Source organism: Gorilla gorilla, chromosome X, assembly GCF_029281585.2.
Source record: "Gorilla gorilla gorilla isolate KB3781 chromosome X, NHGRI_mGorGor1-v2.1_pri, whole genome shotgun sequence".
NCBI lineage: Eukaryota > Metazoa > Chordata > Mammalia > Primates > Hominidae > Gorilla > Gorilla gorilla.
This window is the reverse complement of record NC_073247.2, coordinates 132,559,249-132,578,480: the sequence shown is the minus strand read 5'-3', so window position 1 is coordinate 132,578,480 and position 19,232 is coordinate 132,559,249. Positions and strand designations below refer to the sequence as shown.

Sequence of the window (19,232 nt, the reverse complement as noted above, 5' to 3'; positions counted from 1 at the left end):
AAAGACAAGCATATTTGCGGCTGGGCGCAGTGGGTCACCCCTGTAATCCCACCCTCAGGCAGGTGGATCATCTGAGGTCAGGAGTTCGAGACAGGCCTGGCCAACATGGTGAAACCCCGTCTCTACTAAAAATACAAAAAATAGCCAGGTGTGGTGATGCACACCTACAATCCCAGCTGCTCAGGAGGCTGAGGCAGGAGAATCGCTTGAACCTGGGAGGCAGAGGCGGCAGTGAGCCAAGATCGCGCCACTGCACTCCAGCCTGGGTGACAGAGTGAGACTCCGTCTCAAAAAAAAAAAAAAAAAAGACAAGAACATTTGAGATGGTGGTTACCTCTCAGAAAGAAAGGGAGGGGCATTCTAGTAGAGAAGGCACCACAGCAGACATCAACTGTATTTGTAATGTTATATTTCTTAAGCTGAATAGTGGATACATGGATGTTTATAGTAATGTTTTCTACAATTTTGTGTAGGTCTGAAATATTTCTAAAGCGGGAGGGGGAAGGGTAGCAGTTCTTCCCACACCACTGGACAGGACTTAGAGGAGTCTGAGAATTCTAGAACCCAACCTGGACTTTGAGGTCATTATGAAGGTACATTTGTCATGGAAGGAGATAAACCATTAAATAAAACATGCTGTATTTGTTGATTTAAACATTTAAATATTTAGGCATATGGTATGTAGATCCCAAGTTGAACTCTTGTTCTAAACCCCGAAAATGTTACAGGTGAGCCAGGCTCAATATCTGACCTATAACCCGTTTCCCTTCCTCCCTCCATGCCACTTTGTTACCTGAGCATAGTGGCGCCCCTTGCTTCTGAAAAGCGCTTGTTGCAGTAGCCCATCTTGCTATGGGACTTGGACTTCATCCCTGACCCAGGCTAGAGTGCAACCACCAATCACCTTGTCTCTTCTGCTTGCCCCCCAACCACACCCCTCTCTTTGCTCTCCAGGTGTTCAAACGCAAAACCTCTTCAATGGCCCTTCTCCCTCATACCAAATATCAATGCGCACCTGAAAGCCATCAGCTTGGTCAGGCACACCTGCGTGGACGCCCTTTATTCGCAGCACCACCTCTTAAGAACATTTTATTTCTCTGACAACCTTCAGCTCTGAGTTGTCTCTCCATTTGATTTCCTTCCCCCTGTTACAGACAGGGAAGGACTACAGAACAGGTTCCATTGTATTTGTCATGTTGCAAAGATCAAGGAAGCTACAAAGAATCTGAAAACTTGTCAGAATGAGCCTCTGGGTATTTAAAAATGAAATAAGAAAACTTCTTCATTTAAAAACAGAGCTTTGCTCTCGCCTGCCTGCCCGCTCCCTTTCTTGCTCGCGATTTTGCTCGCCCTCTCCTCGAGGATCGAGGGGGTTCTGACCACAGCCTGCGGCTGGGAAGGGAGACAGGCGGCGGCTCAGAGAAAATGAGGCTGCAGTGATGGTGGTAGGAAGATGTCGGGCAAGGACAAGCAGCAGGAGCAAACTATCGCCAAGGACCTGGTCGTGACCAAGTATAAGATGGGGGGGGCGACATCGCTAACCAGGTACTTCGGTCCTTGGTAGAAGCATCTAGCTCAGGTGTGTTGGTACTGAGCCTGTGTGAGAAAGATGATGCCATGATTACGGAAGAAATAGGGAAAATCTTCAAGAAAAAAATAGAAATGAAAAAAGGTATTGCTTTTCCCACCAGCATTTCAGTAAATAACTGTATATGTCACTTCTCCCCTTTGAAGAGCAACCAGGATTATATTCTCAAGGAAGGTGACTTGGTAAAAATTGACCTTGGGGTCCATGTGGATGGCTTCATCGCTAATGTAGCTCATACTTTTGTGGTTGATGTAGCTCAGGGGACCCAAGTAACAGGGAGGAAAGCAGATGTCATTAAGGCAATTCACCTTTGTGATGAAGCTGTCCTACGCCTGGTCAAACCTGGAAACCAGAACACACAAGTGACAGAAGCCCTGAACAAAGCTGCCCACTCACTTAACTGCACGCCAATAGAAGGTATGCTGTCACATCAGTTGAAGCAGCATGTCATCGATGGAGAAAAAACCATTATCCAGAATCTCACAGACCAGAAGAAGAAGGACCATGAAAAAGCGGAATTGGCGGTACATGAAGTATATGCTGTGGATGTTCTCGTCAGCTCAGGAGAGGGCAAGAGCAAGGATGCAGGACAGAGAACCACTATTTACAAATGAGACCCCTCTAAACAGCACGGACTGAAGATGAAAACTTCACATGCCTTCTTCAGTGAGGTGGAAAAGTGTTTTGATGCCATGCCGTTTACTTTAAGAGCATTTGAAGATGAGAAGAAGGCTCAGATTGGTGTGGTGAAGTGCACCAAACATGAACTGGTGCAAACTATTTAATGTTCTCTATGAGAAGGAAGGTGAATTTGTTGCCCAGTTTAAATGTATAGTTCTGCTAATGCCCGATGGCCTTATGCAGATAACCAGTGGTCCCTTCGAGCCTGACCTCTACAAGTCTGAGATGGAAGTCCAGGATGCAGAGCTAAAGGCTGTCCTCCAGAGTTCTGCAAGTCAAAAAACCCAGAAAAAGAAAAAAAAAAAAAAAAGAAGAAGGCCTACAAGACTGCAGAGAAAGCCACCAGTGGGGAAACATTAGAAGAAAATGAAGCTGGGGACTGAGGTGGGTCCCATCTCCCCAGCTTGCTGCTCCTGCCTCATCCCCTTCCCACCACACCGCAGGCTCTGTGAAGTATAATTCTTCTTCTCCACCTAGGACCACCAGCAGAGCGGGGTCTCCCTGCCCCCATCCCAGTTCCCCAACCCACTCCCTTCCAACAACCAGCTCCAGCTGACTCTGGTCTTGGGAGGCAAGGCTTCCCGATCACAGGAGACTAAATGAAAAAAAAGAAACTGAATAATAAAATCAGGAGTCAAAAACTAAAATAAAATAAAAACAGAGCTTTGTTGTTAACTGTGGAAAAGAAATTCTTAATGGAGATTTCTAAAACTGATAATTACCTAATGAGATCCACTGTGAGAAAAGGGAGGAAGGAGTGAAATAGCCACAAGGATTACCTGGATAAAGGGCATCTACCTACATGAACTGTTTGCTCTGGGAATGCAAAGCAAATCAAATCCAGTCAATTGAAAACCTAGCATTATCAAAAAGGCAGATATCATATCAGAAAAAAATAGATGTTTTAGGGCTGGGTGCAGTGGCTCACACCTGTAATCTCAGCACTTTGGGAGGCCAATAAGGGAAGATCCCTTGAGTCCAGGAGTTCAAATCCAGCCTGGGGATTATAGTGAGACCCCTGTCTCTACAAAAAAAAAAAAAGATTTTAATTAGCTGGGCACTGTGCGGCACAACTGTAATCCCAGCTACTCAGAAGGCTGAGGCAGGAGAATCGCTTGAATCTGGGAGGCGAAGGTTACAGTGAACCGAGATCACCCCACTGCACTCCAGCCTGGGTGACAGAGTGAGACTCCATCTCAAAAAAAAAAAAAAAAAAAAAAAAAGCACATTGTCCAAACATAAAGATTTTTTATGTCTACAGCAGTGTATCCAGCATCATGGATGGCCCTTACATGAGAGCAGAAACCTCATAGACCATGATGAGGATTCAAGGAAAAAAGGGATGTGAAGGCCCTATGTAGACAGTCAAGACCTAGGCACGTAGAAAAAAAAAAAACATTAATGGTAACAGTTATTCCAAAACCCATGGGATTTATTTAACAAACATTTACCAAATACCTGCCTTGTGACAGACACCATGGGTGTTAGAAACTTGAGGAAGGCCTAGACATTCCCCTTAAGGGGCCTATGCTTTTGGTGGAGCTAAACAATGTCTACACATATCCCTGTAAATTCAAGATAGCCTCTAGTGAGGGTAGTGATGGGGGGAGATATAGAAAAGAAGGCTTCTTGGAGGTGATGAGTTTTGAGCCAGACTGTAAAGGAGAATTTTAGACATTTTTTTCAGGGGTGTTCTCTGCTACTCCCAAAATTAAATGGTAATCTCTTCAGGTTGTATGGCCTTGGGTCCCTCCCCTATCCCACCCTGTCCCTTGTGATGAGTTTGCACTTTTCTTGACTGACAGAGGAAGTCTGGTGGAGAAAGAAAACACATTTCCCTAAGCAAATCTGAAATTCTGGATTGTGCCAACTTCCTGGTTTGGAGAAGATCAGGTATCGTGGGTGGGATATCTAGGGATAAAGATAGGCACCAACTATACACCAGAGATAGGGAATGTGACATCCTGGTTGGGTTTGCATCTACAGGCAGCAGGCTCAGGCAGATAACCAAGGATATGGAGACTGTTCCATGGAATTCTGAATCATATACTTCCCATGAAGAGAGCCCTAATGTGGGAACTAGGAAGAGACTCTTTCTCAGTTTTGCTTCAGGTATTTCTTGAAAATACACCTGCTCAGTTTTTTTCCTCCTTTGTTTGCTGGTGCCAACCAGTTCCCCTCCCAGAGACTTGGAGCCAATTCCAAGCACCTGGTGAGATAGTGTACTGCCACTGCAACAGAACCATCTCCAGGATCCACTTCACTTCTTTACAACAGCTTGCTTTATGACAAGCCCAGTGCCCAATCCTACCTCCCTGCACAAAGAAGAAGATTCAGGTGCACGCTTCTTTGCCAAAAACTTTAATATTGGCAGTAGTCTTTATATTGTGTTTCAGTCCCACTGATAAGTCCAGGAGGCAACTGGAGAAGAAATGATTGCATATAAACTAGAGTCTTGGCAAATATATCAGAATATCAACACTGTATATAGCTGGAAGGCATTGGCTTCCAGAAGTCTTGGCCAAATCCCCTAGAGGGGCACAGGAATGATGGGGGGGAGGCACTAGGATGGGGACCATGGAGAGTTCTGCTCTCTTTGGGTTCTGCATGTCAATCACCAGCTACAAATGACAGTTCCAAAAGACTCAGCATTGGTACATTAGAAAATACCCAATAAATGTGGTAAACATAAATCCATGATTTAATAAATGAAGTTAACCAGTTCACATAAAAAGTAAAGACAAAGGAGGGCACTGATCAGGAAAGAGGACGAGAATGGTGGCAGAAAGTAGTATCTGTTTGTCCTGGGAGTCAGATCTACTTTTCAGGGTAAAGAACAAACTCCCTAGCATTGTATTCATGACCCCAATGTGATTTTCAGGCCCATTTGCTACTCTGCCCAATGATCTAGCCCTTTCCTTAAACACACACACACACACACACACACACACACACACACACACCTCTACCACTGTTCATACTGTTTCCTTTACTTGCAGTGATCTCTCTGCTTTCCCCACCCCTTTACTCCTCGTGATCTTTCAGGAAGTGAAATTCTTCCTCTTGAGCACCTTCCCAAGCACCAACAAACCTTCCTCCTCTCTTCCTCCTAACTAATCATTCTTTCTCCTGAAATCCATAGCACTTTATGCTTATCCCTGTTTTGGAACTTGACATCTTATGTCATCCTTGTACAAACATCTATCTTCCCCTCTAGACCATGAACTAGATAGATCAAGGCATGTTCCTTAGGCACCATGAGTATTCAGCTTCTAACATAACATCAAACATATAGTAGGTGCTCAATACATGCTGAATAAATGACTGAATGGCCAGGGTCTGAAGTGTCTCTCCTGCAGCTTCAAGTGGGCAGCTCAGCTCTTCACAACTTGAGAAGACACTTGTGTGGTGTGGTGTGGGGTGGAGTGTGTGTGTGTGTGTGTGTGTGTGTGTGTGTGTTTTGTAATATCTTAGGTCATCTAAAATGAATAGTAATGGTCCAGTTGCAAGCAGTGGAGCAAAAATGAATGGACAATATTCCCATGTAAAAGAAATGAATTTAGCCACAGACCTTACACCCTTCACAGAAATTAATTTAAAATGGATCATAGACCTAAATGTGAAACACAAAACTATATAAATACTAGAAGATAACTCAGGAGAAGATCTAGATGACCTTGGGTTTGGACATGGCTTTTTACATACAAGACCAAAGGCATAATCTATGAAAGAAATAATTGATAAGCTGGACTTCATTAAAATTAAAAATTCCTGCTTTGTGTAAGAAACTGTCAGAGAAATAAAAAGACAAGCCTCAGACTGGGAAAAAATGTTTGCAAAAGATAACTGATAAAAGACTGTTATTCAAAATATACAAAGAACTCCTAAAACTGAGCAATAAGAAAACTACTAACAACTCAATGAAAAAACTACAGGTACAAAATTACAGTTAGGATGTATTAGTCCATTTTTATACTGCTATGAAGAACTGCCTGAGACTGGGTAATTTATAATTTATAAAGGAAGAGATTTAATTGAATCACAGTTCAGCATGGCTGGGGAGGCCTCAGGAAACTTACAATCATGGTGGAAGGTGAAGGGGAAGCAAGGCACCTTCTTCACAAGGTGCAGGAAGGAGAAGTACTGAGCGAAGGGCGAAGAGCCCCATATAAAACCATTAGATCTCATGAGAACTCACTATCACAAGAACAGCATGGGGGAAACCGCCCCCATGATTCAATTACCTTCACCTGGTCTCCCCTTGACATGTGGGGATTATGGGGATTACAATTCAAGATGAGATTTGGGCGAGAACACAAAGCCTAACCATATCATAGGAAGAATAAGTTCTGTTATTTTAATACACAGTAGGGTAACTAGAGCAAATAACAATGTAGTGCATATTTCAATATTGCTAGAAGAGATTTTTAATGTTATCACTGCAAAGAAATAATAAATGTTTAAAGTAGTGAATATACAACTAAAAGAACTAGAGAACCAAGAGTGAACCAATCCCAAAGCTAGCAGAAGACAAGCAATAACCAAAATCAAAGATGAACTGAAGGGGATTGAGATGAAAAAAAATTCAAAAGATCAACAAATCCGAGAGTTGGTTTTTTGAAAAAATTAATAAAATACATAGCCCACCATCTAGACTAATAAGGAAGAAAATAGAACCAATTAAACACAATTAGAAATGACAAAGGGTATACTACCCCTGGCCCCAAAGAAATACAACCATCGGAGAATATTATGAACACCTCTATACACACAAACTAGAAAATCTAGAAGAAATGGATAACTTATTGGACACATACACCCTCCACAGACTGAACCAGGAAGAAATTGAATCCTTGAATAGAACAATAATGAGCTCCAACATTGAATCAGTAATAAGTAGCCTACCGACCCCCAAAAAAACCCAGGACCAGACTGATTCACAACTTAATTCTACCAGATGTACAAAGAAGAGCTACTGAAACTATTTCCAAAATTTGAGGAGAAGAGACTCCTCCCTAACTCATTCTATGAGGCCAGCATCATTCTGATACTAAAAACCTAGCAGACACAACAAAACAAGAAAACTTCAGGCCAATATTCTTGATGAACATCAACAAAATAATGGCAAACTGAACCCAGCAGCACATCAAAAACCATATCCACCATGATTGAGTAGGCTTTGTGCCTGGATGCAAGCTTGGTTTAACACACACAAATCAATAAATGTGATTCATCACATAAACAGAACTAAAGACAAGAACCACATGATTATCTCAATAGATGCAGAAATGGCTTTCAACTAAATTCAATACCCCTTCATGTTAAAAACTCTCAATAAAATACATCTTGAAGGAAGATACATCAAAATAATAAGAGCCATATATCTCAAATCTACAGCCAATATCAGACTGAATGGGCAAAAGCTGGTGTATTCTCCTTGAAAATCAGCACAAGACAAGGATGCCCTCCCTCTCTCACCACTCCTATTCAACATAGTATTAGAAATTCTGGTCAGAGCAATCAAGCAAGAGAAAGGAAGACACTGTGGCGATTCCTCAAGGATCTAGAACTAGAAATACCATTTGACCCAGCAATCCCATTACTGGGTATATACCCAAAGGATTATAAATCATGCTGCTATAAAGACACATGCACACGTATGTTTATTGCAGCACTATTCACAATAGCAAAGACTTGGAACCAACCCAAATGTCCATCAATGATAGACTGGATTAAGCAAATGTGGCACATATACACCATGGAATACTATGCAGCCATAAAAAAGGATGAGCTCATGTCCTTTGTAGGGACATGGATGAAGCTGGAAACCATCATTCTCAGCAAACTATCGCAAGGACAGAAAACTGAACACCACATGTTCTCACTCATAGGTGGGAATTGAACAATGAGAACACTTGGACACAGGAAGGGGAACATCACACACTGGGGCCTGTCAAGGGGTGGGGGGAGCGGGGAAGGAAAGCATTCGGAGATATACCTAATGTAAATGACAAGTTAATGGGTGCAGCACACCAACATGGCACATGTATACATGTGTAACAAACCTGCACGTTGTGCACATGTACCCTAGAACTTGAAGTATAATAAATTTAAAAAAAAAGAAAGAAATGGTATCCAAAATAGGAAGCGAGAAAGTGAAACTATCCCTGTTTTCAGACAATATGATCTTTTATCTAGGAAACCCCACAGTCTCAGCCCAAAAGCCCCTTCAGTTGATAAAAACTTCAGCAAAGTCTCAGGATACAAAATTAATGTACAAAAATCACTAGAATTCCTATACACCAACAGCAGTGAAGCTGAGAGCCAAATCAGGAATGCAATCCCATTCACAACTGACACAAAGAGAATAAAATATTATACCTAGGAATACAGCTAACCAGGAAGGTGAAATCTGTACAAGGAGAACTACAAAACACTGCTCACAGAAATCAGAGATGACACAAACAGAAAAACATGCCATGCTTATGGATAGGAAAAATCAATATTGTTATAATGGCCATACTGCCCAAAGCAATGTATAGATTCAATGCTATTTCTACCAAACTACCACTGACATTCTTCACAGAACAACAAAAAACTATTTTAAAATTCATTTGGAACCAAAAAAGCCTAAATAGCCAAAGCAATCCTAAGCAAAAAGAACAGAGCTGGAGGCATCATGCTCTCCAACTTCAAACTATACCACAGGGCTACGGTAACCAAAACAGCATGGTACTGATACAAAAACAGACACATAGACCAATGGAACAGAATAGAGAGCCCAGAAATAAGGCTGCACATCTACGACTATCAGATTTTCGACAAAACTGACAAAAAATAAGCAACGGGGAAAGCATTTCCTATTCAATAAATAGTGCTGGGAGAACTGGCTAGCCATATGCAGAAGATTGAAACTAGACCCCTTTCTGGCTGGGTGTGGTGACTCATGCATGTAATCCCAGCACTTTGGGAGGCCAAGGCGGGTGGATCACAAAGACAGGAGATCGAGACCATCCTGGCTAACATGGTGAAACCCATCTCTACTAAAAATACAAAAAATTAGCTGGGTGTGGTGGCTGGTGCCTGTAGTCCCAGCTACTCGGGAGGCTGAGGCAGGAGAATGGTGTGAACCCGGGAGGCAGAGCTACAGTGAGCGGAGATCACACCACTGCACTCCAGGCTGGGCGACAGAGCAAGACTCCATCTCAAAAAAAAAAAAAAAAAGAAACTAGACCCCTTTCTTACACTGTATACAAAAATAAACTCAAGATAGACTAAATAAATACTTAAATGTAAAATCCCAAACTATAAAAACCCTGGAAGACAACCCAGGCAATACCATTATGGGTATCAGAACAGGCAAACATTTCATGACGCAGATGCCAAAAGCAATTGCAACAAAAGCAAAAATTGGCAAATGAGATCTAACTAAACTAAAGAACTTCTGCTCTGCACAGCAAAAGAAACTATCAACAGAATACACAGACAATCTACAGAATGGGAAAAAAATTTTGCAGACTGTGTATCTGACAAAGGTCTAACATCCAGCATCTATAAATAACTTAAACAAATTTACAAGAAAGAAACAACCACATTAAAAAGTGGGCAAAAGATAGGAACAGACACTTTTCAAAGGAAGACATACACGTGGCCAAAAAACACAGGAAAAAGGCCAACATCACTGATCATTAAAGAAATGCAAATCAAAACCACAATGAGATACCATCTCATACCTGTCAGAATGGCCATTGCTAAAAAGTCAAAAAAATAGATGCTGACAAGGTTGGGGAGAAAAGAAAATGCTTATATTCTGTTGGTGGGAGTGTAAATTAGTTCAACTATTGTGAAAAGCAGTGTGGCAATTCCTCAAAGAGCTGAAAACAGAACTACCATTTCACCCAGCAATCCCTTTACTGAGTATTCACCAAAAGAAATATAAATCATTCTATTATAGAGACACATGCACATGTGTATTCATTGCAGCATTATTCACAATAGCAAAGACATGGAATCAACCTAAATACCCTTCACTGGAAGACTAGGTAGAGAAAATGTGGTACATATACACCGTGGAATACAATGCAGCCATAAAAAGAATGAGATCATGTCCTTTGCAGGAAAATGGATGAAGTTGGAGGCCACTATACTTAGCAAACTAACGTAGGAACAGAAAACCAAATACTTTATGTTCTCACTTATACAGGGGAGCTAAGTGATGAGAACACATGGACACATAGAGCGGAACAACAGACACTGGAGCCTAAGAGGGTGGAGGCTGGGAAGAGGAAGAGGATCAGGAAAAATAACAAAGCGTACTAGGCTTAATACATGGGCGATGAAATAATCTGTACAATAAAACCCCATGACATGGGTTTGCCTATATTAATAAACCTGCACATGTACCCTTGAACTTAAAAATTGAAAAATAAATAAAAATAAAAATAAAAAGTTATGTTTCTAATTGAGTTTATTTGGATTTTCTCTCTTCATTTCTTGGTTAGTCTCGCTAATGTTCTATCAATTTTGTTTATCTTTTCAAAGAACCAGCTTTTTGTTTCATTTATCTTTTGTATGTTTGTGTTTCCATTTCACTTAGTTCTGCTCTGATCTTTGTTATATCTTTTCTGCTGCTGGGTTTGGGTTTGGTTTGTTCTTGTTTCTCTAGTTCCTTGAGGTGTGACCTTAGATTGTCTATTTGTGCTCTTTCAGACTTTTTTTTATGTAGGCATTTAATTCTATGAACTTTCCTCTTAGCACTGCTTTTTCTGTATCCCAGAGGTTTGGATAGGTTGTGTCACAATTATCGTTCAGTTCAAATAATCTTTAAATTTCCATCTTGATTTCATTGTTGACCCAATGATCATTCAGGAGCAGGTTATTTAATTTCTATGTATTTGTATGGTTTGCAGCGTTTCTTTTGGAGTTGATTTCCAGTTTTATTCCACTGTGGTCTGAGAAAGTACTTGACGTAATTTTGATTTTCTTAAATTTACTGAGACTTGTTTTGTAGGCTATCATATGGTCTATCTTGGAGAATGTTCCATGTGCTGATGAACAGAATGTATATTCTGCAGTTGTTGGGCATAATGTTCTATAGGTAGCTGTTAAGCCCATTTGCTTTAGGGTATAGTGTAAGTTCACTGTTTCTTTGTTGACTTTCTGTCTTGATGACCTGTCTAGTGCTGTCGTTGGAGTATTGAAGTCCCACAATATTATTGTTTTGCTATCTCATTTCTTAGGTCTAGTAGTAATTGTTTTATAAATTTGGGAGCTCCAGTGTTAGGTGCATATATATTTAGAATTGTGATATTTTCCTGTTGACTAGTCCTTTTATCATTATATAATGTCCCTCTTTGTTTCTTTTTAACTGCTGTTGCTTTAATGTTTGTTTTGTCTGGTACAAGAATAGCTACTCCTGCTCGCTTTTGATATCCATTTGCATGGAATATCTTTTCCCACCTTAAGTTTATGTGAGTCCTTATGTGTTAGGTGAGTCTCCTGAAAAAGGCAGCAACTTGGTTGGCGAATTCTTATCCATTCTGTTATTCTGTATCTTTTAAGTGGAGTATTTAGTCCATTTACATTCAATGTTAGTATTGAGATGTGACGTACTATTCTATTCATCATGCTATTTGTTGCCTGAACACATTGGTTTTTTAAATTGTGTTTTTGTTATATAAGTCCTGTGAGGTTTATGCTTTAAGGAGGTTCTATTTTGGTGTATCTTGAGGATTTATTTCAAGATTTAGAGCCCCTTTTAGCAGTTCTTGTAGTGCTGGCTTGGTACTGGTGAATTCTCTCAGCATTTGCTTGTCTGGAAAAGACTGCATCTTTCCTTCATTTATGAGGCTTACTTTCACTGGATACAAAATTCTTCACTGATAATTGTTTTGTTTAAGGAAGCTGAATATAGAACCCCAATCACTTCTAGGTTATAGGGTTTCTGCTGAGAAATCTGCTGTTAATCTGATAGGTTTTCCTTTATATGTTACCTGATGCTTTTGCCTCACAGCTTTTAAGGTTCTTTCCTTCATCTTGACTTTAGATAACCTGATGACTATGTGCCTAGGCAATGATATTTTTACCATGAATTTCCCAGGTGTGCTTTGAGCTTCTTGTATTTGGATGTCTAGATCTCTAGCAAGGCCAGTGTTAGTTCATTTTCATGCTGCTGATAAAGACATACCCGAGACTGGGCAATTAAAAAAAAGGTGGGGGGGGGTTAATGGACTTACAGTTCCATGTGGGGGGAAGCTTCACAATCATGGTGGAAGGCTAGGCAGAGCAAGCCATGTCATACATGGATGGCAGCAGGCATAGAGAGAGAACTTGTGCAGGGTAACTCTTCTTTATAAAACCATCAGATCTCATGAGACTCATTCATTAGCACAAGAACAGCATGAGAAAGACTTGCCCCCATGATTCAGTTACCTAGCACCAGGTCCCTCCCACAACACCTGGGAATTCAAGATGAGATTTCGATGGGGACATAGCCGAACCGTATGAGCCAGGAAAGTTTTCCTCAATTATATCCTCAAATATGTTTTCCAAACCTTTGGATTTTTCTTCTTCCTCAGAAATACCAATTATTCTTAGGTTTGGATGTTTAACGTAGTCCCAAAGTTCTTGGAGGCTTTGTTCATTTTTTAAAATTCTTTTTTCTTTGTCTTAGACAGTTTGGGTTAATTCAAAAGCCTTGTCTTCGAGTTCTGAAGTTCTTTCTTCTGCTTGTTTGATTCTATTGCTGAGACTTTCCAGTGCCTTTTGCATTTCTCTAAGTGTGTCCTTCATTTCCAGAAATTGTGACTGTTTCTTATTTATGCTCTCTATTTCACTGAAGAATTTTCCTTTCATATCCTGTATCAAGTTTTTGATTTATTTAAGGTGGAGTTCACCCTTCTCTGGTGCCTCCTTGATTAGCTTAATAATTGACCTTCTGAATTCTTTTTCTGGCAATTCAGAGATTTCATCTTGGTTTGGATCCATTGCTAGTGAGCTGAGTATGATCTTTTCAGGGAGTTAAAGAACCTTGTTTTGTCATATTACCAGAATTGTTTTTCTGGTTCCTTCTCATTTGGGTAGACTGTGTCAGATGGAAGATCTGGTATTCAAGGGCTGCTGTTCAGATTCTTTTATCCCACAAGATGCTCCCTTGATGTGGTGGTCTCACTCTTCCCATAGGAATGGGGATTCCTGAGAGCTGAACTGTAGTGATTGTCTTTCTTTTTCTGGGTCTAGCCATCCAGTGGACCTACCAGGCTCTCAGCTGGTACTGAGGAGTGTCTAGAAAGAGTCCTGTGATGTTATCCATCTTCAGGTCTTGCAGCCATGGATACCAGCACCTGCTCCAGTGGAGGCAGCAGGGGAGTGAAGTAGACTCTGTGAGGTTCCTTGGTTGTGTTTTTGTTTCATGCACTGGTTTTGTGTTGGCTAGCCTTTAGCCAGGAGGTGGCGCTTTCAAGAGTGCATCAGTTGCGGTCCTACAAGGAGGATGCAAACTTGCCCTAGGGACACCTGGTTAAGTATTCAGGTTTCTCAGGTGCTGGGCAGGGCCACAGAGCTCCCAAGAGATTATGACTTTTGTCTTTGGCTACCAGGACAGGTAGAGAATGACCACCAGGTGGGGTCAGGGATTGACGTGTCTGAGCTCAGCCTCTCCTTGGGCAGGGCTTGCTGAGGCTGCTGTGGGGGATGGGAGTTGAGTTTAGTTCACAGTCCAGTGGAGTTATATTCCTAGGAGGATTATGGCTGCCTCTGCTGAGTCATACAGGTCACCAAGGAAGTGGAGGAAAGTCACAGGCCTCATCCTACTCCCTCATAGCCCACAGTCCTAAAGGCCAGTCTCACTCCCACTGTTCCTCCCCAACAACACTGAGCCTATTTTCAGGCAGCCAGTGACCAGGACTGAGTACTTGCCCTGGACCACAAGCCTCCTCATTGAGAAGGCAAGCAGACTTACAGTTTTTCAGCATCTCAGGGAGCCTGCAGCGTTGATCCAGCTCCTTCAAATGGTCTGTGGATTCTCTCTCCTTTGCTGGTATGTTCCTGTGGTAGTTATTGGAGCAAAAGTTCACAATGTGAGTCTCCACATGCTGCTCTCTCTGTCCAAGCGGGAGCTGCAAGCTAGTCCTGCCTCCTATCTGCCATGTTAATCCAACACTTATCTTTTATCTTTTTGATAATTGCTATTCTGATAGGTGTGAAGTGTTATCTCCTTGTAGTTTAATTTGCAATGAAAACCAAAAGTAAACAAATAGGATTACATCAAATTAAAAAAGCTTCTGCACAACAAAGGAAACAATTAACAGAGTGAAGAGGTCACCTAAAGACTGGACAAGAAATATTTCAAAGCCATACATCTGGTAAGGATACATAAGAAACTCAAAACAATAGCAAGAAAACAAATAACCCAATTAAAAATGGGCAAAGGATCTGAATATACATTCCTCAAAAGAAGACATATAAATAGCCAACAAATATATGAAAGAAATGCTCAACATCACTAATCATGAGGAAGAATATCTTGACTGTGGAGACAAAACACTGGACTAAATGATCAAAATAGTGTGTAAAGCCCTTGAAGAAGAGATAAGATGACTACTTATCTTAAAGAGACTATTTACCTGCCTGTATGCAGGAGCTGTGTCAGAAAATATCTTCAGATTCTGTCAGCCTCATGACTCCATCATTTCTAATGCCCATTTTAATAGTTTCCTCCTAATGCACATGGGGTGTGTATATATCACAGAAAATCTGGGGGAAAAATAGTTGAATCCACAGGGAAGAAACACACACACACACACAAACGAGTTTGTTTAACTGGATCTTTCACTTTTAGTCACATGGACATTATGTGAGTGCAGCATATAAATGTGTTTTGGTCAGAAAAGGACACAGAACTTACAAAAGACCAGAAAGTGTGAAGAGATATAACCACAGTATCAGGAGGAAGATAAAATTTCAACAAAATAATTATTAAAGGGGTTGTGGGGAAAGAATACTTTTTAGTCAGAATTTTCAATGCTAAGTACAAAGGTGAATGAGCACATAAAAAACCAATGCATTATGTTATGTTTTTATCCTTTGCCCACATTCTGGACACATTTAAGCCAAAAAATAACCATTTCCTTTCTTAAAGCTGTACTATATTACCATAATCTTGAGTGTGGCCCTAAAAAGGCAAACAGGTGGAGCCACATCATTGTAAAACATGACAGCCTCGACCAATTCGTCAAATTGATATCACTTCAAAAGAAAGGCAAGAATACAGGACTATCACGGGAAGCAAAGAGACCATGCTGCTGTGATTCAATAGGACTTTCATCTCCAACTTCAAAAGGCTCCATTAATCTCCTAACCATCTATCTAGGCTTTAAGGAGAAGGAAATGGAGAGTTTTGAACATGAATTTTCTGCTTCTACCTATTGCTCCCAGTGACACAGGAGACAGAAATAAACATTCTTCCAGGAGACCCAGAAGAAACTCACCCATGCCAATAGAATGGAGTGGGGAAAGGTTAGAGTTTACACTGTGACAGGAATATGAATGAGATATCTCTGAATCAAGGCTATTGGATAGTCCCTGAGCCTCTGTTTTCTGTGATGTGTGATGGCAATATTAGACTGTGTCCTCTGCATCCCATTTGTAGAATTTCTCGCCCACAAATCCAGCTGGTTTCTAAGTAATTTATATGTGTAATGTATTTGCTTGTAAAATACAAACTTGATGACTTACCTACAATTTATCACTCTTCTTTATGGTCATGCTCAGCCTAATCAACTGACCACCCAGCAGTGTATCCTATACATTTATCAAACACTTAGCCCTGGGCCTAATGAGCTCTAGAAGCTGGAAGAGCTCAGGTGAGAAACTGAAGGCCCCTGTTCACTCTACAGTTTTTGCCAATGGGCTTTTTCTATTTAGGTCTGTGACTGATTATCTAAGCAAAATGCAGTTCCAAGGTAGTAGAGCTAATTTTTGTAATATATAGTTAGAGTTTTGACCTGCTCCTGGGCAGCCATGCTTAAAATGAACACCAGTGGTCCAAAGATGTTAAGAAAGAAAAGGAAATAGTGTTGGGATTGTTCACAGTGTGATCCCAGGCCCATCTGCATCACAATCACAATCAGAGGTGAGTATTAAACCTACAGATTCCTGGGTTCCACCCCAGACCTGCTGAATCAGAACCTATAGATTGGAGCCCAGGGAGCTGAATGATAATAAGCTCCACCAAGTGACTTTGATGCTCACCAACATTCAGGAATCACTAGCTTAGTGCAAACTCATCCCCACAGCTAGGAAACAACTCGTAAGTGTGCACAGCATTCTAGCATGGAATCTCCTCAGTGGGACCTCCAGATCTCAATCAATCAACTAAAAAGTATTTCACTGCCCAAATACATACATGATTCTCTCAGTGAACCTCGGTTTCCTTTCTCTAAAACAAAGATAATAATAGCACCTACCTCTTACAGGCTGTGGAGAAAATTAAATGATGTACATGTACAAAGCTTCACACACTGCCTAGCACATGATAAATCATTCAATACATCTTAGTAATTCTAATAAGAAAATATTCAAATTCCTTAGTGAAACCTTTCCAGTTTGTATGTACCCACATTGTTTCATTTCCTGCCTCAACCTCCTACCTAAGAATGTATACTCCAGACAAACAAAACCAATTGGAGTTTCCTCATACACTACGCTACTTTTTTTTTTTTTTTTTTTTTTTTTTTTTTTGAGAAGGAGTCTCGCTCTGTCGCCCAGGCTGGAGTGCAGTGTCACGATCTCGGCTCACTGCTACCTCTGCCTCCCGGGTTCACGCCATTCTCCTGCCTCAGCCTCCTGAGTAGCTGGGAATACAGGCACCCGCCACCATGCCTGGCTAATTTTTTGTGTGTATTTTTAGTAGAGATGGGTTTTCACAGTGTTAGCCAAGATGGTCTCCATTTCCTGACCTTGTTATCCACCCGCCTCGACCTCCCAAAGTGCTGGGATTACAGATGTGAGCCACCGCGCCCAGCCACAATATGCTACTTTTTATCTCCACACTGTTGCTTATGCCCCTTCTTTTGCCTGGATGCAGCTCCTTGACTTAGAAAGCTCATACTTGATCTTCAAGGCCTAAATCATTGGCATATTCTCTAGGAAGCATTTATTAGACCCCTGAGCCTAAGTTAGGAGACTCTTTTCTTTGTTCTCTCAGCACTCTTTACCTCTTTATGCCTATCTTTCCCCTATTAGAGAGCAAGCTCTTTAAAGTCATGGACGATGGGTATTTTCGGTTTTTTCCCTATATGCCCTTTTTGTTGCCAGTAATTTTAAAACATTCAGAAGAGTACAGAGAATAATAAAACAATCACCCAGTTTTTTAACTTTCACAAGTAACCACTATTAACCTTTTGGCACTTTTACTTCCAGTTTTTCCAATTTATTTCACTTAAAAATAACTTATAAAAATACCGTTTATTATTTCAGAATAGAATATTATAGTTAAAGCCAAAAGCCCCCTTGACCTCCACCCCCATGCTCTATCCCTTCACTGCTTTTCCAAAGGTAACCAAACAGTAATATGAGTTTGATGTGTAGCCTTCCAATCTTTTTGTATACATCTACAGACATAACCTATATCCATATAAAATATACAGTATTGGTTTGCACATTTTCCCAAATATCATGTGGCTGTGTACATCATTCTGCCACTTGCTTCTTTCACTCAAAAGTGTTTATGAAATATATCCATGATGATAGATATATCTCGGTAATTCACTTTAATTGCTTTCCATTATATGGATGTACCCCCATTTTAACCATTTTTGTCCCTATTGATGGACATTTATATTGTTTCCAAGATCTTGCTATTATGAAAAATTTATCATGAAATTTATGATGAAGTGCTTTACTACATGCCTATGTGTATGCATGTGTGTTACTCTAGTAAAAAGACTTAGAAGTAAAACTGCTGGATTATAGGGTATGTGAATTTTTTTAAGAGACACTGACAAATTGTTCTACAATGTGGCTGTACTGACTTTTACTCCCATCAGCATTGTTCAAGAGTTTCATTTCCCTATCTCCTTACCAACACTTGCTATTGTCAGCCTTTTAAATTTTGCCAATATTATCAGAGAAAAGAGATATTTCATTACTGTTTTTAACCATCTTATTAACCTCTATGTCCTCAGCTCCTAGCAAGTATTTGGCACATGTTGATTGCTTGGTAAATATTTGCTCATCTCTACTTTTGATAATGTCACATGTGGGTACCAGCTCTGGCCTGCTGATACTTCAGAACACAACTAAGTGTCTCCTTTCAGCAAGAACCGGAGGGAGATCCCAGTTTCCTTACCTCTAAGCAAACCTGTGAGGAAAAGATAAAGTGAAAAAATGTAGGTGATACAACTTTCTTTAGCAGTTTATCATTAGCTGATATGGTTTGAATGTTTTGTTCCCTCCAAATCTCATGTTGATATGTGACCTCCAATGTTGTTGGTGGGCCTGGTGGGAGGTGTTTAGGTCATGGGGACAGGTTTCTCATGAATGGCTTAGCACCATCTTCTTGGTGATGAGTGAGTTCTTTCTCAGGTAGTTAGCATGAGGTCTGGTTGTTTAAAAAATCTGTGACCCACCCCCTTTCTGTCTTGCTCCCTCACTTGCCATGTGATATACCTGCTCCTTCTTTGCCTTGTGCCATGACTGTAAGCTTCCTGAGGCCCTCACCAGAAATGAATGCCATCACCATGCTTCCTGTACAGCCTACAGAACTGGGAACCAAAATAAACCTCTTTCTTTATAAATTACCCAGTCTCAGGTATTCCTTTATAGCAACGTAAATGGACTAATACGTTACCTAACATGGCATTCACTAAAGGATTCTTGATCTCTGGATCAATCATCTTTCACAATCAGTAAGGTTAGTGTCTAGCTCCTTCCACCTAGAAGTTAAGGACACATCAGAAAAGAC

At 40.7% G+C, this 19,232-nt stretch overlaps 1 pseudogene; it reads left to right on the top strand.

The window, feature by feature from the left end:
• Window positions 1-1,453: 1,453 nt before the first annotated feature.
• LOC101124020 (proliferation-associated protein 2G4-like) lies at window positions 1,454-2,729 on the top strand (annotated as a pseudogene).
• The last annotated feature ends 16,503 nt before the right edge of the window (window positions 2,730-19,232 follow it).